Source organism: Nomascus leucogenys, chromosome 14 (genome assembly GCF_006542625.1).
Source record: "Nomascus leucogenys isolate Asia chromosome 14, Asia_NLE_v1, whole genome shotgun sequence".
Classification (NCBI taxonomy): Eukaryota; Metazoa; Chordata; class Mammalia; order Primates; family Hylobatidae; genus Nomascus; species Nomascus leucogenys.
Genome location: NC_044394.1, coordinates 44,267,703 through 44,293,884, shown reverse-complemented (window position 1 = coordinate 44,293,884; position 26,182 = coordinate 44,267,703).

Genomic DNA, 26,182 nt, shown 5'->3' with positions numbered 1-26,182 from the left:
AATAATAAATGTTTATATTATTCAAGTGAAGATTATAGCGATCTTTTTGAATGTCTACTTAACCTCAGCTAGCTTTAAATTCAGAAGTAGCAACTCCATAGAAATTCAACTTATTTCTACGTTATTACTCATACTTGTCTCCTTGAAGAAGCTTCATTGCTATCATCCAGTTTAGACTGGGATGTCACGGATCTCTAGACTGAGTAGTATAATACTAACTATTCAAATAAAATCAAATTATTATAACGTTATGACACCTCCAAATACAAAAACGAAGCCCATGGATGTTAGGTTAAGGCATAGAGACAAGTATTCCTACTTACTATCTTTTAGGGTAGACATATCCCAGCCAAGGTGATTGCAAAATGAAATGGAAACCATCTGGTAGAAGGGGACTTGGGACTCACACAGATTGGATTTTCATTCCAACCCTTACATACACAAGCTGCATGACTCTAGGTTGATTGCATATTCTCTTAGAGTTTCAATTTCCTCGTCTGTACAATGGAGGTTAATGCCTACAGGCTATGGCTGATGTAGGGATAAAAGAACCAACATGGATGCATGGGCAGTGCCTGGTCCATAGAGCAGCTGGCATCAACAAATGGAAGCCCCTTCCCAACTTGCCTTTGCGTGCACTACAAAATCTGGAATATGTGGTTATAAAAAGTACTCTTACAAGAGACATAACTGGAAACTTTTGCAAAAAGAGTTTGGAAAGGTTTCACATCTTGTGGCATGAGGAGTTGTGGGCATACACTTGAACTTTGTGCTGTGAGATATCCACAGAACTTCAGTAGCTTAAGAGAACAGTTTAGATGTCATCTTATTCATCTACCATAGAACTTCCTCTTCTGAGATTTCTAGACAATAACTTTTACAGCTCTAATAATGCAGTTCTCTCCCAGTTGTTTGGACTATTCTAATAGATACAAAGCAGTATTTCACCAGCAGATGCTACTGCAGTTTGTATGATGATTTCAAACTGAGAATCCATTTAAAGTTATGCAATACTTTTTTTGGAAATAGGGTGAAAGTATTTTAAGTTTAAAATCCTATAAAATAGGTGTACAGTAAATAATTATTTGTTGTAATGTCTATCATACTATCTTATATTCACACATGTATTGGTGTCCTAATACATATGTATGACAGTGAAAGTTACCTGAGGTCAGAGACTGTGCCATATGTTCCCTGCACCACTGTTGCCTATCTCAGTATATACAGTAGATGTTCAATAAATACTTTAACTTAAAAAATGCACTAAGAATAAATCTTATTAGACATCAAAATATGTATGAGTACAATCTAGGGACATGGTCAGGAGCTCAAAATTCAATCTTATTTGTTTGTTTGTTTATTTATTTATTTATTTATTTGGAGACAGAGTCTCACTCTGTCATCCAGGCTGGAGTGCAGTGGCGCGATCTCGGCTTACTGCAACCTTCCTCTCCCGGGTTCAAGTGATTCTCCTGCCTCAGTCTCCAGAGTAGCTGGGATTACAGGTGCACACCAACATGCCCAGCTAATTTTTTTGTATTTTTAGTAGACACAGTATTTCACCATGTTGGCCAGGCTGGTCTCAAACTCCTGAGCTCAGGCAATCTGCCCACCTTGGTCTCCCAAAATGCTGGGATTACAGGTGTCAGCCACCACACACAGCCACAAAATGTTTTAAAGTAGCTTCAAAACCCCTTTGCAAATGGGTGTTTTCATAACAAGATGAAAACAAGAAAACATTGAGCTTCATATAATAGAAGGGTTCTGTCTGTATTTGCATGTGGCCCCATCATTTGTTTGCTGTTGGGCCATAGTCAGGTTGCTTAGCTGCTCTCTGCCTCCACATAAGCTTTATGCCTGTGCATCCCTCATCTGCAAAATGGGAATAATAAGAATATCTAACAATTAGAAGTGGAGAAAATATATGTAAAGGCCTTTGAAAAGAGCTTGTCAAAACTCAGTAATTGTCCTCAATAATTGCTCTCAATAATTGTCAGCCATCATTCAATAACAATCATAATCATAAAAATGTACGACTCAAAGAAAGATTCCTACCTCATATCCAGCTTCCCAAAAGAATATCAGACATTGGACCTGTGAAAGGAATGACATTGAGGTGTATTTTCACATCACTAAGTTGGTTTTTTCTCTTTGCCATTCAATTTCTGCAGTCCCCACTCTAAGCCTATGGTCCACCTTTTTATTTTTCCTCGTAAAATGTCTTTCCTTCTCGTGAAATTTACTTTTCCTTAAAAAGGGCCCTTTTCATCCACTCACTCTTTTACCCTTCCCAGAAGTTGGTTAATGGGCACAAAAATACAGTTAGATGGAAGGAACAGAAGAATTTCTAGTGTTCAATAGCACAGTGGGGTGACGATCATTAACAATAACTTATATATTTCAAAATGACTAGAGGAAAGATGTGGAATGTTCTCAACACAAATAAATGATAAATGTTTGAGGTGATGGATATGCAAATTATCCTAATTTGATCACTACACATTGTATGCATGTATCAAAATATCACATGTACCCTAGAAATATGTATAATTGTCATGTATCAATAAAAACAAAAAGGCCTATTTCTCTTTCCTTCCTCCCCTCATTCCCTCCTGTCCCAGATATGTGTTGTTTCGGTGCTCTCCTACCCCAAGTTCAGCCAGCACTGAGCCAGCAGGAAGGATCTCACAGGTCATATCCTGAGATCAACCCTCCACCCCTTCAGGTAATAATCCTCCTGCTTTTAGTCATTTATATCCTTTGGTTCATAGATATTTTGAGTCAAGTGCCTTCTAACTACTGACATACATAATATCCCTTGGTTCTTAAAGATAATGCAAAGTGGATTTTAGTAACAATCTTGAGTCATCACAGAAGCTAATGAAGTTGGGGATTCCATGAAGCCATCCAAGCATATAAAGCCCGTTTCCCTGGGTCCCTTTTCCTTAGCTCAAGGCCACAAAAAATCAGAACTTGAATTCCAGCCCACATTTGCATTATGTCTAAATAATTATGAGTTATAAATGAAGCTAACGAATAGTTAAATATGTTCTATTCTCCTACTTCGATAAATATACTGTCATAATAACCCACAAGGTCAAAGTCGAGTGTAGAATTCTCTGATTCCTTGGTGCTCTGACAGGGAATGTGGTAGTAAAGGGAGAGCCAATCCTCAGCCCCAGGCTAAACTTTTTTCTTTCATCGCAGCTAGGCTTGTCCTCACTTGAGAAGCCTTGCGTACCCCTGTGTGGGGGACTCCCTAGGCCCCATGCAAGCTCCATCCACAATTCTCACACCTTCAGACAGCAGAGCCTTGGGCACCATTTGGACAAGCACAGTTTGCGCTTTGAAATGGACCCAGGGAAGAAGCCATGCAGGCTCGGGCACATTTGGCCAGGGGCCTGAGTGCCCATTGTGTGCCCTAGAAGAGAAGGTGGGAGCTCTGGGTGGGCCGGGGTACAGTCAGTGGAGAGCCAGAGAGGCACCTTCTCAAGCGCAAGATTCAGGGCAGGGGTCCTCTTGCCCAGATCGAAGGCTACGATTGCTTAGTGCAATGGCGTCTGCGTCATGTCTTCTCAGCACACCTTTCATTCAGTCTCAGCCACCTTCAGTGGGAAGTTCCATGGAAGCGCAGGCTTCCCTTGTGCTGCCAGCAAACTCAAGCTACACTTTCTGCCCTAGGACATCTCCACTATTGTAGGATTTTTCCTGAGCACAAATACAGCCCAGAAACACTTGCAGGTTAACAGCCTCAGGGGAAGACCTCAACCAGTGTGGGACAGGTGGGCAAATGCTCGAGGCTCATGTTCCAGGTGGACAGTTCTGGATAACCTTCCGGAGCCTCTCAGAAGGTTTTGCAGAAAAAACTCCATGGCAGGAGTCTCAATAGCATGCCATTATTTTGGGTTTTCTTTCTTGCCTGGCTCACTCTTCCCACTTCTGACTCTTGCTTCTTGGAATCACTTCCCAAATAAACCACCCACACTCAGTTCCTTACTCCAGCTCTGCTTTTAGGGATACAGACACACCTTGGAGATATTACACATTCTAGGTAACCACAATAAGGCGAATATCACAACAGCGCAAGTCACACAAAATTTTTTGCAAGTCACACAAAATTTTTTGCTTTCTTGTGCATATAAAAGTTATGTTGCCAGGCATGGTGGCTCACGCCTGTAATCCCAGCACATTGGGAGGCTGAGGCAGGTGCATCACCTGAGGTCAGAAGTTCGAGACCAGCCTGGCCAACATGGTGAAACCCTGTGTCTACCAGAAATACAAAAATGGTGGAGCGCGCCTGTAGTCCCACCTACTCAGGAGGCTGAGGCAGGAGAATTGTTTGAACCTGGGAGGCAGAGGTTGCAGTGAGCTGAGATCGAGCCATTGCACTCCAGCCTGGACTACAAGAGACAAATTCCATCTCAAAAATAATAATGATAATAATAATGTTTTCTACAAGCAAGGGGTTACTTTGTACTGTGAACTAGTGTGAAGGGATTCACCATGTGTAAGCTTTTGGATTGATGACAGTTATTTCTAGATCACGGAGGTGGGAATGCTTGTTGATCATCTTCTATGTTCTTTGTTATATTGATTGATTTTTTAAAATTAGCATTTTTATAACAATAAACTCATAAAAACAAGTAACTAAAATAAAGTAAAATAATCTAAAAAGGCCGAGCGTGGTGGCTCATGCCTGTAATCCCAGCACTTTATGAGGCTGAGGTGGGTGGATCACCTGTGGTCAGGAGTTCAAGACCACCCTGGACAACATGGTGAAACCCCATTTCTACTGAAAATACAAAAATTAGCCAGGTGTGGTGGCAGCCATCTGTAATCCCAGCTACTCAGGAGGTTGAGGCAGGAGAATCGCTTGAACCCAGGAGAAGGTGCTTGCAGTGAGCTAAGATTGCACCATTGCACTCCAGCCTGGGTGACAAGAGCTAAACTCCGTCTCAGAACAAGACAAAACAAAAATCTAAATGTAATTGAGTTGAATATTTAAACTTTTAACTGACATTTCAAATTAGATTCTAATTCCATTTAAAAGAGCGTCTCATAGAAGCAAATGTACTCAATTATATTAACTCTGTGGTTTCATTTAAGCGATTTGTTTTGTGAAGGGACACATATCCAACCAGATTTTAACAGTGAATAAATATGTATTTATTACTTTAATTACAATGACAATACCCTCAACTCCCCATTTGAATAAAGGAGAGCATCTGATCTGTGTTCTGGGACAGTGTGCACTACAGGTGTGTGGAAATACTGATGCCCTCAGCTGTGTGGCAGGCTCATTGGGACCTGGAGTGCAGGAGCCCCTGGGCCATTCACCTCTGGCCACAAAAGTCATTGTTCATTTACACCCAACTTCTATAGAAAGATTATTTTCAGTGGTTGTTATGGTGCAAAAGAAAAGAAGCAGGGAGATTTATTAAACCTTTACATATAAGTTATGTTAGTAAATAAAGTCTACTTTCCTCTGGCTTAACTAAAAATCTATACTAGTATTTATGCCTTTTGGAAATTAGAGATGCCAATTTAAATATTATGAAGCAAAGCAACTGATTATTAGGTAAGATGGCCAAGTACAACTGCAGAATTGTAGAGGTTATGTGTTACATGTATAAGAATATTTCATAGCAATAATCTTTTAAGACTCTGTGAAGACACTCCACAGTGAAGCAGAAATTAGAACAGAATTAATAATACTGTGTATGCTCTCAGTTCACCAATTTATCAAAACTAGCTTTATGATTCAAGAGGGTGTCTGCTCTTTTGCAATTGGAAGAAAAGAAAGCATATTTATTTTTTGACTCTTTAGATTTTCTTCACTAACAGTATTTCCAAGGCTAGTAAGGGAGTTGCAAGTAACACCAAGAGAAAAAAGCAGTCTTGAGCAGCTTTTAAAAAATGGCCTTAAAATATGGAAAATGAAGCCAGGTGTGGTGGCTCACTCTTGTGATCCCAGCACTTCGGGAGCCTGAGGTGGAAGGATTGCTTGAGGCCAAAATTTGAGACCAGCCTGGGCAGAATAGCAAGATCCCCATCGTTGCAAAAAATAATAATTTTTTTAAAAATTAGCTGGATGTGGTGGTGCATGCCTTAGAGTCCCAGTTACTTGGGAGGCTGAGGTAGGAGGAGCTCTTGAGCCCAGGAGTTCAAGTCTGCAGTGAGCTAAGATTGCACCACACTCCTGAAGCCTGGGCAACAAAGTGAGACCCGTCTCTCTCTCTCTCTCTCTCTCTCTCTTATATATATATATATATAATATAATATATATATATATATAATATTATATATATATATAATATTATATATATATATATATAATATATATATATATATAAAAGGGAAAGGGCCAAGAATATCAAAGACATTACTGAAGAAGAGGAAAGATTTGTCCTGTCAAATATGAGAACTTTTATAAAGCTACAGCAATTAAGACAGTGTGGTCTTCACTGATAAACTGACTAATGAAACAGAATAGAGAGTCTCCAGGCAAATCTCCACAAATTTAATCTTTGATATGTGATGTAGGTGACATGGCAGATCAGCAAGGAAAGAAAGGACTTTTCAATAAATAGAACAGAAAAATAATGGTTATTGATATAGGAAACAAAATGAAATTATATTCCTAGTTCACTCTATACACAAACATTAAATTCCAGATGGACAAAAGACTACATGTCAGAAAAAGAACTTTAAAACTTTTAGTAGAAAATGTAAGTGAATGAGACACAAAAAGCCACTTAACCATTAAAAAAGAGTAGACATTTTGACTATCACAAAATTAAGAACTTTTTACATCAAAAAGTGGAAAGAGAGGCTGGGCACGGTGTCTCAAGCCTGTAATCCCAACAGTAGGTCAACTGAGGTCAGGAGTTTGAGACCAGGCTGGCCAACATGGTGAAACCCCATCTCTACTAAAAATACAAGAAATTAGCCAGGCATTAGTGGCAGACACCTGTAATCCCAGATACTTGGGAAGCTGAGGCACGAGAATTGTCTGAACCTGGGAGGTGGAGGCTGCAGTGAGCCACTGCACTCCAGCCTGAATGACAGAGTGAGACTCTGTCTCAAAAAAAAATAGAAATTAAAAAATAAAAGTAAAAAAGTGAAAAGATAAACTATAAATTAGAAGAAGATATTTGCAGTACATAAAACCTATGAAAGATTAATATCATACCAACTAAGTGCTCCTATGAACTAATAGGAGCTCCTATGAATTAATTTTAAAAATAGCAACCCAACAGAAAATTGGGAAAAGACATTAATAGGGATTTCACAAAAGAGAAAGCCCGCAAAACATAAAAATTTTCTCAACCTCATTAGTAATCAGGAAAATGCACAAGATACTACATATCTATTCTCTCCACAAATATTAAGAAGTTTGACAATACCAAATGTATTAGTCCATATTCACACTGCTGATAAAGACATACCTGAGATGGGGAAGAAAACGAGGCTTAATTGGATTAACGGTTCCACATGGCTGTGGAGGCCTCAGAGTTATGGCAGTGGATGAACATCACTTCTTACATGGCAGTGGCAAGAGAATATGAGAAAGAAGCAAAATCAGCAAAAGACAAATCCCCTGATAAACCCATCAGATCTTTTGAGATTTATTCACTATCACAAGAATAGCATGGGAAAGACCAGTCCCAAAGATTCAACTACCTCCCCCTGGGTCCCTCCCCGAACACGTGGGAATTCTGAGCAATACAATCCAAGTTGAGACGTGGGTAGGGACATAGCCAAACCATATTATTCTGCTCCTGGCCACTCCAAATCTCATGTCCTCACATTTCAAAACCTATCATGCCTTCCCAACAGCCCCCCAAAGTCTTAACTCATTTCAGCATTAACCCAAATGTCTGCTGTCCAAAGTCTCATCTGAAACAAGGCAAGTCTCTTCTGCCTATGATCCTGTAAAATCCAAATCAAGCTAGTTACTTCCTAGATACAATGGGAGTACAGGTAATTGAGTAAATACAGCTGTTCCAAATGAGAGTAATTGGCCAAAACAAAGGGGTTACAGGCCCCATTCAAGCCCAAAATCCAGCAAGGTAGTCAAATTTTAAAGCTCCAAAATTATCTCCTTTGACATCATGTTTCACATCAAGGTCATGCTGATGCAAGAGGTGGGCTCCCACAGCCTTGGGTAGTTCTGCCCCTGTAGCTTTGCAGGGTATAGCCCACCTCCTGGCTGTTTTCAGGGGCTGATGTTGAGTGTCCGCATCTTTTCCAGGCTGATGGTGCAAGCTGTCAGTGAATCTACCATTCTGGGGTCTGGAGAAGACTGGCCCTCTCCTCAAAGCTCCACTAGGAAGTGCCCCAGTAGGGACTCTGTGTAGGGGCTCTGACCCCACATTTCCCTTCTGCACAGCCCTAGCAGAGGTTCTCCATCAGAGCACCACCCCTGCAGCAAACTTTTGCTTGGACATCCAGGTGTTTTCATACATCCTCTGAAATCTAGGTGGAGGTTTCCAAACCTCAACTCTTGACTTCTATGCATGTGCAGGCTCAACACAGCGTGGAAGCTACCAAGGCTTGGTGCTTGCACTCTCAAGGCCATGGCCTGAGTTCTATGTTGGCCCCTTTCAGCCATGGCTGGAGGGGCTGAAATGCAGAGAAACAAGGCTCTATGCTACACATAGCACAGTGAACCTGGCCCAGCTCAGAAAACCATTTTTTCCTCCTAGGCCTCCGGGCTTGTGATGGGAGGGGCTGCTGTGATGACCTGTGACATGTCCTGTAGACATTTTCCCCATTGTTTTGGGTATTAACATTCAGTTTCTTGTTACTTATGCAAATTTCTGCCGACAGCTTGAATTTATCCTCAGAAAATGGGATTTTCTTCTCTATCACATTGTCAAGCTTCAAATTTGCCAAACTTATATGCTCTGCTTCCTTTATAAAACTGAAGGCCTTTCACATCACCCAAGTCACCTCTTGAATGCTTTACTGCTCAGAAATTTCTTCCAGCAGATACCCTGAATTATCACTCTGAAGTTCGAAGTTCCACAAATCTCTAGGGCAGGGGCAAAACGCTGCCATTCTCTCTGCTAAAACATAAAGAGAGTCACCTTTGCTCCAGTTCACAACAAGTTCCTCATCTCCATCTGAGACCACCTCTGCCTGGACCTTATTGTTCAAAACACTATCAGCATTTTTGTCAAAGCCATTCAGCAAGTCTCTAGGAGGTTCCAGATTTTCCCACATTTTCCAGTCTTCTTCTGAGCCCTCTAAACTGTTCCAACCTCTGCCTGTTACCAAGTTTCAAAGTCGCTTGCACATTTTTGGGTATCTTTTCAGCACCACCCCACTCCACTGGTACCAACTTACTGTATTAGTCCGTTTTCACACTGCTGATACAGACATACCCAAGTCTGAGAAGAAAAAAGAGGTGTAAAGAAAAAGAACTGTAATTGGATTTACAGTCCCACATGGTGGAGGACTCAGAGTCATGGCAGGAGGTGAAAGGCACTTCTTACATGGCAGCAGCAAGAGAAAATGAGGAGGAAGCCAAAGCAGAAACCCCTGATAAACCCATCAGATCTCATGAGACTTATTCACTATCATGAGAATAGCACAGGAAAGACTGGCCTCTGTGATTCGGTTACCTCACCCTGGGTCCCTCCCATAACATGTGGGAATTCTGGGAGATAGAATTCAAGCTGAGATTTGGGTGTGGACACAGCCAAACCATATCACCAAATATGGAGAGACTGCGGATCAACAAGATCATCTCGAACTAATACAGGAGGTGAGAGTTTAAATTGGAACAACCACTTTGGAAAGCAATTTGGATTATGTTATAAATTTGAGCATTCTCATATGTTATGGCAAAGTAATTCCTCTACCATAGGCCCTGGAGAAACTCTTGCCCATATGCACGAGAAGTAGTAAAAAAAAAATGCTCATGTAATGCCATTCATAATAGCAAAAATCTGGAAATAAGCCAAATGTTCATTAATAGGAGAATGGGTAAATTAATAGAAAAATGGGTAAATAAATTATACCCTTAAAAACTAAATAATATGTCATTTAGGGCAATCATATGTATGCAATAAAACAATGTTTTTTTTAAAGGAAAGCAATCCTACACATAAATTCAGGGTAGTAGTTACCCTCGGGCTGAAGGGTGTAAATCAGGAAAAAGGACAGAGGAGGAGCAGATGTTAGGGTCAGAACCCTAGTTCTTGGGTTGTGTTGTGGGTTCACAAGTGATTACCATATTGTTCAAATATATTTACATAGACGCCCAGGCATGGACAAGGATGAAATAGGAGCCAAGGTATGCTATGAGCCAAGGATTATGATTAATCCAATTTTGTGCACTTTAAGCCATTTGAAAAACAGAAAAGCAAAACAACAAAATGATTTCTAAGAAATTGAATATAGGGTGCTATGTTCTGAATGTGTCCCCCTAAAATTAATCACCAATGTCATAGGATTAGGAAGTAGGGCTTTTAGATAGTGATTCAGTCATGAAGGGAGAGTCTTCACAAATGGGTTTAGGGTCCTTACACAAGGACCGGAGGGAGTGGGCTTCCCCTGTTTTGCCCTTCTGCCTTCTGCCATGAGAGGACACAGTGCATCTCCTCCTGAAGACACAGTGCACAGGGTGCCATCTTGGATGCAGAGACCAGGCCCTCACCAGACACCAATCCTGCTGGCACCTTGATCTTGGACTTCCAGCCTATGGAACTGTGAGAAATACATTTCTGTTCTTCAGAAATTACCCAGCCTAGTGTATTTTCTTATATAGTAGCACAAACTCATTAAGGCATAATGCCTCTTGTCATTTTCTTCTACAATTTTCTTTGTTGCCTCTTTAGCACTGGGTCATTTTATATTTCATCCTTCATAATATCTCTTACATTTGGTTTTTCACATTTCTGTTCCAAGTGTATTCTTAGATACATATTTTCCACTATTTGTTAGTATCCAGGTCAGAAAGTCCAGAATACGTTCTTTTAAGGCTTCCATTTCTGCAACCATGGAGTATTAATGCCTCCTGTAAACTAGGTATTTCCTTTCCAATTGTAACTGCCATCTGGAAGCAAAGAAGAAATACAGTCTATGAGTGTGGGGTTGATTTTTAATGTATCTAGAGTATAGTTAAATGCTGGTTTTTAATCACACAGATACATTGATTGCTTGGCACGCTAGGGTATCAGTTGCTAGTTATCTCTGTATTTATCCAAGCTGTTACAGAGGGAAAGTACAGACCATGAAGTTGGACCAGCTGTCATACCCACAACATTTGGGGAGCTTTGATTTTTTTTAACCTTTAGCTGCTTAACTGTCACACGTAGCAGCTCAGGTGAAAAGCACATTTATTGTGGGGACTTTCCCTTAGTGCTCTGTGGCACAAAAGAGCAGACCTATGTAGAAGCATTTAAGTATTTTGTGCATCAACAGGAAAATTAAAGGAACAAATTCTTATTGTATCCTTTAGTCCCTGAAGACAAAACCACAGTACAGTAACTAGGTCATGGCATTGTATTCAGAGAGGGTCAGCCTTGGTCTTTGAGAGTGAGTCCCCTTGACCCCACTGTCAAGACTCATTGAGCAGACGGGAAAGTTCAGGTGGAACATGCAGTGAAGAGCAAACACGGTGCGGGGCGCTCACTGTCAAGCGCTGCCATGCCCGCCATGGTCAGCAGAACTGTCTTCTACTTGACAACAGGCATGTTGATAAATATTTTCTTGGAGAGTTTCTTGATTCTTCCCAGTTGTGGCAGGATGGACTGGCTTAGAGGAGCTCAGGAAGGTTGTTAAACAACACAGAAACACAAGATGAATTGTACTCCTCAGCAGACCTATGTTAGAGCAGCAGGTCCTTGAAGCCTCAGCCATTCCTGGGACACAGCATAATGCCCCTAACGATTTGAAATTTGGTGGAGAGTGGGCTGCTAATCCCTGTGTCCAGGGACAAAAAGAGACATAAACAGCAAAAAGTTATAAAATAAGTGGGCCTAACATCTGCTTATTGTGGGAGGTAGGGATTTTTATTTTTATTTATTTATTTTTTTTGAGACGGAGTCTCGCTCTGTTGCCCAGGCTGGAGTGCAGTGGCGCAATCTCGGCTCACTGCAAGCTCCGCCCCCGGGTTCCCGCCATTCTCCTGCCTCAGCCTCTCCGAGTAGCTGGGACTACAGGCGCCCGCCACCATGCCCGGCTAATTTTTTTTTTTTGTATTTTTAGTAGAGACGGGGTTTCACCGTGGTCCCGATCTCCTGACCTCGTGATCCGCCTGCCTCGGCCTCCCAAAGTGCTGGGATTACAAGCGTGAGCCACCGCACACGGCCTGGAGGTAGGGATTTAAGATATAAGAATTTAGCTGCATGTGGAAGCTCACACCTGTAATCTCAGCACTTGAGGAGGCCAACACAGGAGGACGGCTTGAGCCCAGGAGTTTGACATGAGCCAGGAAACATAGTAAGTCCCCATTCGTACAAAAATATTTTTGAAGAAAAGTAGTTGAGTGTGGGGGCACATGCCTGTAGTCCCAGGTATGTGGGAGGCTGAGACAAGAAAATTGCATAAATCTGGGAGATTGAGGCTGCAGTGAGCTGTGATCACAACAATGCACGCCAGCCTATGAGTCCGGAGACCCGAACCGGCACCCTGAAGCAGGGTCCACCTCCACCGGTAGAAATCGGCTCAAGGAGGTCCTGAGGACAGGACTCCCGGGGGTCTGGCCCTGGGGGGCCCGAAGCCCCCACTCCCACAATGCCCCCTACTACATCCCCGCTCCAGCAACCACCGCGACTGCCACAGAAACCCCAGTCCACGCATCGCAGAACCTGTTTAAAGGAGCCGCAGCCGGACTTTGAACAGCAAAGCAGGAGTCGGCTTGGGAAATGCGCATGCGTGAGGCGCAAGCCCATTCTGTCACAGCGACTCCAACGGTTGGCTGAGGACGACTCCTTGAACCTTATCAAAGCAGTAGCCCTTCGGGGCAGTGCGTCGGTGTTGAGGCTCCAGCCTGACCAATCCAGGGGGTCGAAAAAACAATTTCAGGACACCACGATACACAGAGGGCTGACCAGGATGCAGAAAAAGCAGAGGGAGTCCTGGGAAAGCAGCGCAGCATCTCACCCTCAGGCCTGCACGGACGGCGTACGGGTGAGTCCCCACAAAAGACGTGCCCCCCCGTGATCTCGAGGACAGGTCGGCCTGTGTGCCCGTGGGCTGCTCTCTCACCCGAGGGTCGTACTCTCGAAGAGCAGAACCCCGCAGACTAAGGGATTGCCTGGGGATGTGCATTTCTCTGCCACTGCTGTATATCTGTGTGCCTGTGTCTCCAATTCTCTCTTCTATGTCTCTCACTCTCTGTTTCTCTTGCTTTCTCTCTGTCTCTGTGTGTGTGTGTGTGTGTGTGTGTGTGTGTGTGTGTGTGTGTGTGTGTCGGGAGAATGCATAACAGCCTCACTGAGGGGTGACTGACATATAATAGAAGGACTTTGCACCCGTGAAACCATCACCATTATCAAGACAGCGAGCATGTCCGTCCCCCATAGGTTTTCTTGTGCTCCTTTGTGATCCCTTCCTCCTGCCTCTCCTGCGATGCTCCACCCCAAGCAACCACTGATCTGCTTTCTGTCACAATATATAGATCGGAGAACTACTTACAATACCAGTTCTAACCTCATCAGGCAAATACTTTCTTTTTGTAAGTTGGGCTTTTCATTGTGTGTTCAACATTCTTGACTCAGAGTGAGAGAGAAAAGCTGGTGTGGGCCCCTCCTGGGAGGCCTGGCGCTATCCACAGCTCCAGTGTGGCTCACATGCCCTGGAGCTCCTGCCCACAGGACAGCCCTGACTGCTCATCCACAAGCTTTGCGGTATCCTCTACCATTCCTGGGCAGGCTCTGTACAGTGCAGAACTTTCTCCCAGTCCTTGCACCAAAATAACAAATGCCAGAGATAGTACATTTGGAGTCAGTGGCTGTGCCCTCACCTCTAGATGCCTGTAATACTGAGCTGCTAAGCAAGAGGTCCCTCCCTTCTTGCCCTTTTCTTGGGGCCTCACCCCTTGTGCTCTGCTCTTCCTCACACAGGATCTATCTTCTGATTGCTCCTCTCCCACCTCCTGCAGTCCCTGGACCCCCATGGCAATACAAACAGACTCTTCTATATCCTTAGTCCATTGCAGGACCACAGCTCTGACCTGGCTCTCCTCTGTTTTCCAAGCCCTGCACCTGTGGAGTTGGGAATTAGCACCCACCTGACCCCACTGTGGCATCAGGCCTACCCTTCCCAATGCAGGAAGAGTTCCAGATGTTGGGGAGCTATGGCATTATCCTGCACACATATCGTGTCCTGGCCTGGGAAAGTGATGATGATGGTGTTTTCTCACAAAATAGACAATAACATCATGAAAGTGCCTAGTTCATTTTCTAGCATAAAATATATATCAAAGCAGTGGGATTTAGTAGGCATATGTAGATTTTAAAAACTCCTCAGAAGGCAGGGAATGATTTCTTCACTAGAAAAAAAAAAACTACCCCAAAACGAGAAGATCAATACATTGGATGATAGTAAAATTAAGAATTCCTCAAGAAATTCAATAAGAGAGGGAAAAGATAAGCCACAAATGGGAAATATATTTGTCACAATATAACAGGCAAAGGACTCATGTCCAGAGTGCATGAAGAATTTCTACAAATAAAATAAAGAATCCAACAGAAAAATGAACAAGAGAAAGGAATAGGAACTTCATTTTTTAAAAAAAGAAAGAAAAGAAAAAGGAAGTAAGGAAAGACAAATGAACATCCAAATGGCCAGAAAGCGTATAAAAATGCCCAACCTCATAAACCATCAGACAAATGTGATCCACAATGAGAAGCCAATACACACTGACCAGCATGGCTAAAATTAAGAAGACTGTTAATACCAAGTGTTGGTGAGAATGTGAAGTAACTGAAACATTTATACACTGCTGGTGGAAATGTGAAATAGCACAACTACTTTGGAAAATTATTTGGGAATACTGCTAAAGGTGAGCACCCCTATGATCCTGAAATCCCACTGCGATGTGAAAACCCAAAAGAAATGCATCCTGATAGAGGCACTCTTAATAGTAGCCCAATGTTAATCACGGAAGAATGGACAAATATATACTATACCATGGAATTTTTATGGTAATGAAAATAGATTAATAACTGACATGCACAGTTTGTGAATCTCACCAACATAATGTTGAGTGAAAGAAACCTGATACAAATAAATGTGTGCTGCACTATTTCATTTCCGTGAAGCTCCAAAAACAAGCAAAACAAACTTATAGTGTTATAAGTCAGCATAGTGATTATCTTAGTGTTTGCATGGGAGTTCTGGTAATGTTTTATTTCTTGATCTAAGGGCTGGTGTCCCAGATGTGTTCACTTTGTGATAATTCATCAATCTGTTTTCTTGGGATTTGTGGCTTACCTGTACAGATATATTTCAATTAAAAAAATCATTCAACTCAATGACAACAACAACAACAAAAAACTTGATTTATTAACATTTTGTGGAGTGTTTATTATGATCCAGTCAGCAAACTAAATACACTATTTTATTTGATCCTTAAAATAACTTAAACAACTTGATTTAAATATGGGCAAAGGACTTGAGAAGACATTTCTCCAAAGAAGAAATACAAAAAGCACATGGAAAGACCCTTGACATCATTAGTCATCAGGAAATGCAAATGTAAACCACGGTGGGATGCAACTTCACACATGTTAGAATGACTATTATCCAAAAATAAAACAAACAAAATAACAAGCATTGGCAAGGATGTGGAGAAACTGAAACACCCATGCATTGTTGGTGGGAATGTAAAATGGTGCAGCTGCTGTGGAAAACAGTTTGATGGCTCCTCAGAAAACCATACACAGAAGTAACATATGATCCAGCATTGCCACTTTCAGGTATATACCCAAAACAATAGCATGAAACACATAAAGAGACATGTTCATAGCAGTATTATTCAGAATAACTAAAAGGTGGAAGCCATGTTAAGTGTTCATTGACAGATGAATGGATAAGCAAAATGTGGTATATCCATACAATGAAATATTATTCAACTTTTAAAAGGAAGGAAATTTGATACATGCAACAACATGGATGAATCTTCAGGACATTGTGTTCAGTGAAATAAGCCAGTCACAAAAAGACAAATACTACAAGATTGCAATTACATGGATGCCTAGAATAGTCAAATTCATACAGACAGAAAGTAGAATGGTGGTTGCCAGGTACCAAAGCCAACATAAAGCAGCGGTTGTGTACAGCATCAGTTTCAGCTGAACTTGACTGTACATTATGCTGAAACCACAGTAATCTGATGTCCAACACTCAGAGCCAGTTAAGACTTTTGTTTCTGGCTACCTGGGGAGCTGACGGTGCTTTTCAGGCACACCAGGGATGACTCTTGTTTCCCAAGTGGGTTGGCGGATTGTTGTGGGTGCCAGGTCTTTGATGGAATGGATTTAGACACAAATAAATAGTCTGCTGGGATTTTGATTGGGATTGTAGTGAATCTATATTGAATCTGTGTTTTAAGAGTATAACCTCTTAACAATATTGAATCTTCTCACTTATGAACAACCTATATCTCCCCATTTATTTATGGCTTCTTTAATTTATCATAGCAATATTTTATAGTTTTCCGTGTACAGGCTTTCTACATTTTTTGTCAGATTTGTTCCTAAGTACTTTACATTTTTCATGCTATTGTAAATGTTGTTAATTTTTTTATTTTAATTTATTTTTTACTTGACAAATACAAATTTTATCTATTCATAGTATACAATATGATATTTTGCAATATGTATACATTTTGGGATGGTTAATCCAACCAATAATATATGCATTACATTTTAATTTTGAATTAAGTTACAAAGCTCTCATTAAACAATTTTTGTACACTAATTTATCCTGAAACCTTGATAAACACATTAACTTCTTGTACATTCTACTGAATTTTCTACACAGACAATCATGTCATCTGTGAATAACGACCATTTATGTCTTTCTTTCCAAACTGAATGTCCTTTATTTCTGTTTCTTGGCTGATTGCACAGTCTAGAGCCTCCAATACAGTGCTGGATAGAGGTGGTGAGGGCAGGCATCCCTAGTGTGTTCCTGATATGAAGGGGAAAGTATTCAGTCTTCCACAATCAAGTGTGATGCTAGCTGAAGGATTTTTGGAATTGCCCTTTATCAGCTTGAGGAAGTTCCCTCTGTTCCTAGTTTGCCTCAGTTTTTATCAATAATGGATGCTGGATTTTGCCAAAAGTTTTTTCTGTATTGATTATGGTGATCATATAATTTTTTAGTTTGTTTATGTGGTAAATTACATTGATTTATTTTTTCATTCTTAAATCAACCTTGCATTTCTAGGATAAATACCACTTAATTATGATGTATTACCTTTCTATTATATTTAGGATTCCATTTGCTAAACTTTTGCATAGAATTCTTGCCCTATGTTCATGAGGAATATTGGTCTGTAGTTTTATTTTCTTCTAATATCCTTGTCTGGCCAGGGTTCAAGGATAATTTTGGTATCAGGGTAATGCTGACTTCATAGATTGAGTTGGGAAGTATTTCCTCCTCTTCAGTTTTTTGGAAGAGTTTGTGAAGTATTGTTATTACTTCTCCCTTAAATGTTTGGTAAAATTCACTACTATCACCATCTGGGCCTGAATTTCTTTATAGGGAGGCTTTTATGTTATTCTTTTTTTTTTTTTTTTTTTTTTTGAGACAGAGTCCCGCTCTGTCAACCAGGCTGGAGTGCAGTAGTGCGATCTCAGCTCACTGCAGCTGCCACCTCCTGGGTTCAAGTGATTGTCTTGCCTCAGCCTCCCAAGTACCCAGTATTACAAGTGCATGCCACCACACCTGGCTAATTTTTTGTATTTTTGGTAGACGTGGGGTTTCACTGTGTTAGCCAGGATGGTCTCCATCTCCTGACCTCATCCTGACCTCATGATCTGCCCACCACAGCCTCCATAATTGCTGGGATTACAGGGATGAGCCACAGAGCCAGGCCTTTTTTTTTTTTTTTTTTTTTTTTTTGAGGGAGAGTCTCACTCTTTCGCCCAGGCTGGGGTGCAGAGGTGTGACCTCAGCTAACTGCAACCTTGGGGGAACCCACCCCTGATAATTCATTGTGGGTCCTTTTCTATTTTCCCTAAGTGTCAGCCAGTCTGAGAAATAAAGGGAAAGAGTACAAAAGAGAGAAATTTTAAAGCTTGGTGTCCAGGGGAGACATCACATGTTGGCAGGTTCCATGATGCCCCCCAAGCCACAAAAGCAGCAAGTTTTTATTAGTGATTTTCAAAATGGGAGGGAGTGTATGAACAGGGTGTGGGTCACAGAGATCACATGCTTCACAAGGTAATAAAATATCACAAGGCAAATGGAGGCAGGGTGAGATCACAAGACTGGGGCAAAATTAAAATTGCTAATGATGTTTCAGGCACGCATTGTCATTGATAACATCTTATCAGGAGACAGGGTTTGAGAGCAGACAACCGGTCTGACCAAAATTTATTAGGTGGGAATTTCCTCGTCCTAATAAGCCTGGGAGTGCTACGGAGACTGGGGCTTATTTCATCCCTTATCTGCAACCATAAAAGACAGACGTTCACAGAGTGGTCATTTCAGAGACCTCCCCCTAGGAATGCATTCTCTTTATCAGGGCTATTCCTTGCTGAGAAAAAGAATTCAGTGATATTTCTCCTATTTGCTTTTGAAAGAAGAGAAATATGGCTCTGTTCTGCTTGGCTCTCAGGCAGCCAGACCTAATGGATATCTCCCTTGTTCCCTGAACATCGCTATTATCCTGTTCTTTTTTCAAGGTGCCCAGATTTCATATTGTTTAAACAATTTGTGCAGTTAATGCAATCATCACAGGGTCCTGAGGTGACATACATCCTCAGTTTATGAAGATGATGGGATTAAGAGATTAAAGTAAAGACAGGCATAGGAAATCACAAGAGTATTGATTGGGGAAGTGATAAATGTCCATGAAATCTTCACAATTTATGTTCAGAGATTGCAGTAAAGACAGATATAAGAAATTATAAAAGTATTAATTTGGGGAACTAATAAATGTGCATGAAATCTTCACAATTTATGTTCTTCTGCCATGGCTTCAGCCAGTCCCTGCATTCGGGGTCCCTGACTTCCTGCAACACCCCCCCATCCCAGGTTCAAGCAATTTTCCTGCCTCAGCCTCCCAAGTATCTGGGGTTACAGGTGCCTGCCACCATACCCAGCCAATTTTCGTATTTTTAGTAGAGACAAGGTTTCACCATGTTGGCCAAGCTGGTCTGCAACTCCTGACCTCAGGTAATCTGCCCGCATCAACCTCCCAAGGTGCTGGGATTAAAGGCATAAGCCACTGTGCCTAGCCTATAGGGAGGTTTTAAAACAACACTTTGCATCACTTCTAGGCCTTTTACCTAAGATCAAGTGTAAAAAACCAATTTGAGTTTCTTTAATAGATACAGGGCTATTCAGGTTATCTATTTCTTCTTGGGTGAACTTTGGTAATTTGTCTTTCAAGGAATTTGTCAATTGTATCCATGGTGTTGAATTTAATTGGCATAAAAGTATTCCTAATGTTATTTTACTATCCCTTTATACTGTAGAATCTTTAGTGATGTCACCTCTCTCATACCTTCTGCTGGTAATTTTCTCTCTCTTTTTTCCCTGATCAATCTGGCTGAAAATGTATCAATGTTATTGATTTTCCCAAAGAACAAGCTTTGGGATTCATTGATTTTCCTCTAACCTATTTTCTTTCACTGATTCCCACTTTGGTCTTTATTATTCCTTTTTTTCTGCTTACTTTGGATTTAATTTGCTTTTTTTTCCATCTTTAAGTGAAAACTGAAGTCACTGATTTGAGCCCTCTCTTCTTTTCTAATATTTAATGACATAAATCTTCCTCTAGGTACTGTTTTAGTGACAGCCCATATATTCTATATTGTTTTCTATTTTCATTCACTTTGAATTGGTTTCTAATTTCCCTTTAGATTTCTCCTTTGACCTATGGGTTATTTAGAAGTATATTAGGTGTCAGATATTTGGGGATTTTCAAGGATCTTTCTGTCACTGATTTCTAATTTAATTCTAATTCATCATATGCAGTATGTTCCACAGAGAACATACTGTGTATGATGAATACTTTTGAATTTATTTGAGACTTTTAAAAATGGGCCACAATGTGGTCTAGATTCATAAATGTTCCATGTGCACTTGGGAAAAATCTGTATTCTGCTATTGTAGAGCAAAGTGTTCTACAAACATCAATCAAGTCAAGTTAGCTGATAGTGTTGTTCAAATCTACTATATTCTTTTTTGTTTGTTTGTTTGTTTGTTTTTGAGATGGAGTCTCATTCTGTAGCCCAGCTTAGAGTGCAGTGGCACAATCTCGGCTCACTGCAACCTCTGCCTCCTGGGTTGAAATAATTCCCCCTGCCTCAGCCTCCCAAGTAGCTGGGATTACAGGCACTTGCCACATGCCTGGTTAATTTTTGTATTTTTAGTAGAGACGGGGTTTTGCCATGTTGGCCAGGCTGGTCTCGAACTTCTGACCTCGGGTAATCTGCCCACCTCGGCCTCCCAAAGTGCTGGGATTACAGGCATGAGCCATTGTACTCGGCCAAATCTACTGCATTCTTACTGATTTTCTGCCCACTTGTTCTATTAATTATTGAGAGAGGGCTATTAAAATATCTGATAGTTGTGCATTTTTCTAGTTCTCTTTGATGTTTTATTAGTTTTTCTTTTATTCGTTTTGAAGCCTTATTAGGTACAAAAACATTTATGATTGTTATATCTTCTTCACTGACCACATTGTCAGTGTGAAATAACCTTTAATTCCTAGAAATAATTCTTTGCTCTGAAATCTATTTTGACATTAATATAGCCACTCTAAATTTCTTTTGACTAGTGTTAGCATGGTATATCTATTTCCATCTTTATACTTTTAACCTATTTGTGTCTTTATATTTATAGTGCCTTTCTTATAGGTAGAATATAGTTGGGTCTTAGTTGTTCAATGTAATCTGACACTCTCTGCCTTTTAGTTGGGGTATTTAGACTATTTACATTTAATGTGATTACTGATATGATTAGGTTGAGCCACTCATCTTGCATATGTTCTCTATTCATCTCATCTGTTTTTTATTTCCTTTTTCCATTTTCCTTTGAATTAATCAAGTATTTTTATCATACCATTTTATCTCATTTTATCTCTCTTGTCAAACAGCCACAATTCTTTCTTTTTTCTTTTCTTTTTTTTTTGAGATGGAGTCTCGCTCTGTCACCCAGGCCAGAGTACAGTGGCATGATCTTGGCTCACTGCAAGCTCCGCCTCCTGGGTTCATGCCATTCTCCTGCTTCAGCCTCCTGAGTAGCTGAGACTACAGGTGCCCACCACCACACCCAGCTAATTTTTTGTATTTTTAGTAGAGACAGGGTTTCACCGTATTAGCCAGGATGGTCTCAATCTCCTGGCCTCATGATCTGCCCGCCTCGGCCTCCCAAAATGCTGGGATTACAGACGTAAGCCACTGCGCCTGGCCTACAATTCTTTTTTTTTAATTGTAAACCTTAAGATAATACATTTTATTTGAAGAAAGGTGCTGAAGAGGTGTTATTTGTGTAGGGTGTTAAAATAATGGTAAGCTATGAGAAGGGGAAAAGGGCATTGAGGCTAAGGAGTTAGTTTAAAAAAAAAAAACAGACCAGTACACATGGGAATGTTGGTGTAGTTTTGTACTGGGGTGGTTAGATTTGCAGTCGCTGAAGCTAAGTTTGTAGGCAAAGACTGAATGAGAGATGAATCTGGAATGGCAAGTTCAAATTAGTCACTAGAAGACCTCAAACCATCCCCCCACAACCCCAGTTCTGTAGATATTGAAAGAATGGTGGACCTGGGGCCTGCTCTCTCTGAACTTGACTCCTCACTTCCCTATGAAAGCTGGCTTTGCTATGTTCCCTGTAATATATATCTGTTTGTCCCCACTTTACAAAAGTATGAACCTTGTCTCTGGTTTACCTCCAATGCCTAGAAAAATATGTGGCAGAACACATGCTTCAGTAAATAATCTTTTAATCACTGAATATTTCAAGAATTCCACATAATTCTATATGACATTATTAACTATTGTAAATTTTTAAGTGGAGAAAAAGTACTGTGTTGCCTTTATTTCATGAAAGCAACCTTAAGAGTTGGCATGAACACATCTATCCATCCACTTGTATTTGTGGTCATATACTCGTATCCCACTTACTATGGATGAATGGAATGATCTATCATCTAAAGTCAGTATTTCTTTTTCCTAACTTCCAATCCAAGGACATTATTCCAGAAATACTTCCTTGTATTTCCTACGTTATCAATTTTGCCCTCTCTGTGGAATATTTCCATTGGCATGCAAACATGCTATTATTTTTTCTCATCTTATAGAACATTAAACACAGCAATCTTGACTCTACTTCCCCTTACCTTGTCTCCATTCCTTTTTTGAGTGAAGTTTCTTGAAATTGTTGCCTGTGCTTACTGCATTCAATCCCTCTACTTCGTTCTCTCAGAAATCCCTTTCAGTCAAGCTTTCTCCTTATCACTTCACCCAAAGGACTCTTGTGAGGTCATCAGGGCTAGCCACTTTACTAAATCCAATGGCTGATTATCAGGTCTCATTATCAGGTCTCAGCAGCATTTGATAAAGTTGGCCACCATTTTCTTGCAATAGTGTTTTCCTTTGGCCTTGTGAACATCATACTCTCCTTTACTGGTTACTTTTCAATTTCTTTTTCTGGTTCCTCTTTACTCTTCTTTATTTTTATTTCAATAGGTTTTTGTGGGGAACAGGTGGTGTTTTGTACATGAATAAGTTTTTTAGTGGCAATATCTGAGATTTTTGTGCATCCATCACCAGAGCAGTGTACACTGTACCCAATGCGTAGTCTTTTATCCCTCGACACCCTCCCACCCTTTCCACCACGTCCCCAAAGTCCATTGTATCATTCTTATGCCTTTGCATCCTCATAGCTTAGCTCCCACTTACCAGTAACAACATACAATGTTTGGTTTTCCATTTCCGAGTTACTTCACTTGGAATAATGGTCTCCAATTCCATCCAGGTGGCTGCAAATGCCATTATTCCATTCCTTTTTATGGCTAAGTAGTATTCCATTGTATGAATGTGTATATATATCTATAGATATATATACACATTCATACATATATACATATATACCACATTTTCTTTATTCACTCGTTGATCGATGAGCATTTGGGCTGGTTCCTTATTTTTGCAATTGTGAATGCTGCTATAAACATGCATGTGCAAGTATCTTTTTCATGTAATGATTTCTTTTCCTCCAGGTAGATAACCAGAAGTGAGATTGCTGGATCAAGTGGTAGATCTACTTTTAGTTCTTTAAGGAATCTCCACACTGTTTTCCATAGTGGTTGTTATTAGTTTACATTCCCACCAACAGTGTAAAAGTGTTCCCTTTTCACCACAACCACACCAACATCTATTTTAAGTTTTTGATTTTTTTATTATGGTCATTCTTGCAGGATTAAGGTGTTATCGTGTTGTGGTTTTGATTTGCATTTCCCTGATAATTAGCGAGGTTGAGTATTTTTTCATATGTTTGTTGGCCATTAGTATATCTTCTTTTGAGAATTGTCTATTCATGTCCTTAGCCCACTTTTTGATGAGATTGTTTGTTTTTTCCTGAACAGCTACAATTCTTTGGCTTGTTATTTTAGTGGTTGCTTTAGGGTTTATAGTGCATGTCTTCAACTGATCACAGTCTACCTTCAAGTGATAATATATCATTTTAGTATAAGAAACTTACATCAGTATACTTCTTCCCTCCTAGTGTTTAAGCTATGACTGTCATCCATTTTATTTTACATGTCGTAAATTCCATAGTACTTTATTATTTTTGTTTAAACAATTATATTTTAAAGAGGTTTAAGTCATAATAACAAATTATATATTTGTCCATGTTGTTACTATTTCCAGTGCTCTTCATTCTCTTGTGCAGATCTAGATTTCAATATGGTATCCTTCTTACTGCATAAAAGACATCCTTTAATTTTTCTTGTAGTGCAGGTCTCCAGGTAAGAAAGTCTTAAGTCTTTACAAGTCTAAAAATGTATTTATTTCTTCATATCCATTATTCTCTTTTTGGTAGTATCTAGTTGGCTGTGACACTAATCCATTAAACTTTCCGTTTCAATTATGGTATTTTTCAAATCTAGATTTCTATTTGGTAATTTTTCCCAATCTACTTGATTATTTTCATACTCATGCTCTTTAATCCCCTTGTTTCTTTACGTGTAAGACACACTTTATGTGATGTTTGGTGACTCTAATATCTTAAGTCTCTGTAGGTTGTTTCCTCTGTACATTGTTTCTGCTGGCTCTTGCCCATTATACATGTTTGTAATTTTTGATTAAAAACTTACATTCCTTGAAGCTGTCTTCCATTTTGCTTTTGCCAGGCACCTGGAAGGCATTAAAAACCTGGTGTCACTTTAAATTTGCAGCTTGGGACTTTTTAGATTTTACAGCTTGTGTGTGAAGCCACCAGTGGAAAGGCTGCCCATGGTTATATATTAATGTATACTCACTCTCAGGAGAGATGTTTTCCCTCAGGATGGACGATCTTGTCTGCTGTTCCAGGGGCTGCAGGGATTGAGGGGGCAAAAGACAGGGGAGGCAGACAGGTTGATTCATAGTTCCCTCCTACACTAAACCTATCTTTTTGGTGTCCTACTTTTTGATGTCTTTTCCTAACCCTCCCACCTTGGACAGGATCTAAACTTTGTCTGCCATTCTGCTGCCCCATCCTCATCCCAGACTATGAAAAGAGAGTTTCAGTATGACACTTGGCAACTATCTTAAGGGTGAAAAATGGCATCTAATTACTTCTTTGGGTTTCTACTTTCACTTTTTAATTTTAATTTTTTTGCCTTTGTGAACTCTTAATTATTTTGCAGCTCATTGATACATTTTTTTTAAATGGTTCTTGATATGTATTCCAGAAGTTTTTGTTGTTTTCTGGTCCTTGTCAGCCCATGTTGCCGGAAATAAAATTCTTTCAACTTGTTCTTTAACAATTTACACTATCCATATATTCTTTCCTGTTCCAGAGGCAATAGAGTGAGAACACACACTTAGGAGCCAAACTGGCCTGAGATTAAGATCCACCAGCAATGTGACCTCAGTAGCCTATTTACATTCTGAGCCTCAGTTTCTCATAGGGTTGGTGTGAAAATTAAATGAGGTAATATATGAATAACACTTAAAACAGAGACTGACACTGGCAAGGATGGACTTTCTTGTTATCACTATCTGAAAAAGTTGAAAAATTATGAGCCTGAGTAACAGTTATACATCTTACCCAATGGTTCACTCACCTCTGGTCCCTGGCTACCCTGGCCCCCTCTACCATGCAGTCACCCACACCCATGCTTATACTGATGGAGAGGAGTCAACTATGAGCTATTCACTGGATGACAGGCCCAGCTACTGTCACAGATGCGCCCCAAGTCCAGGACAGAATGCTAGCAGATAGCTGCTGGTCTGAGAAATGTCATCATCATATAAGCCTGAGTGAAAACACAGCCCCTTTACTACTAAGAAATCTGAAAACAAACAAACATAAACAAACATAATTTTAAATTTTGTATTTTTTATGATGTCATTTATCCCAACAGCCATCTGACATCAATAGCCCTGATTACTAAAAGTCTCAACGTTATAGAAATGGTCTCCTCCTTTTTGAAAACCATGTTTATTTTTCCCCCACAATACAGCGCTATCTGCAAAGCCTTGAACTGATAACATAGCTCAGGAACTAACTCTGTCTTAGCAGAGTAGCAGCTGAAAAAAGATGACAATTCTTAACAAACAGGGAGACCAGGAATGCTCACTTCTAAAAACGTTATTTATTCAGGGCAAGTGGTATTTCTGATGTGCGAATGAAGCTTAAACTTCAGCTTTAATTTATAAGAATTAGGAAATGCAGATTAAATCTCTGATGCCATATTGTGAATTCAGTAAAGGTTAACTAATCTACGACGCAAAGACAAACGTTAGCTATCCTACGCTGATTATTCTGGAAATTTAAT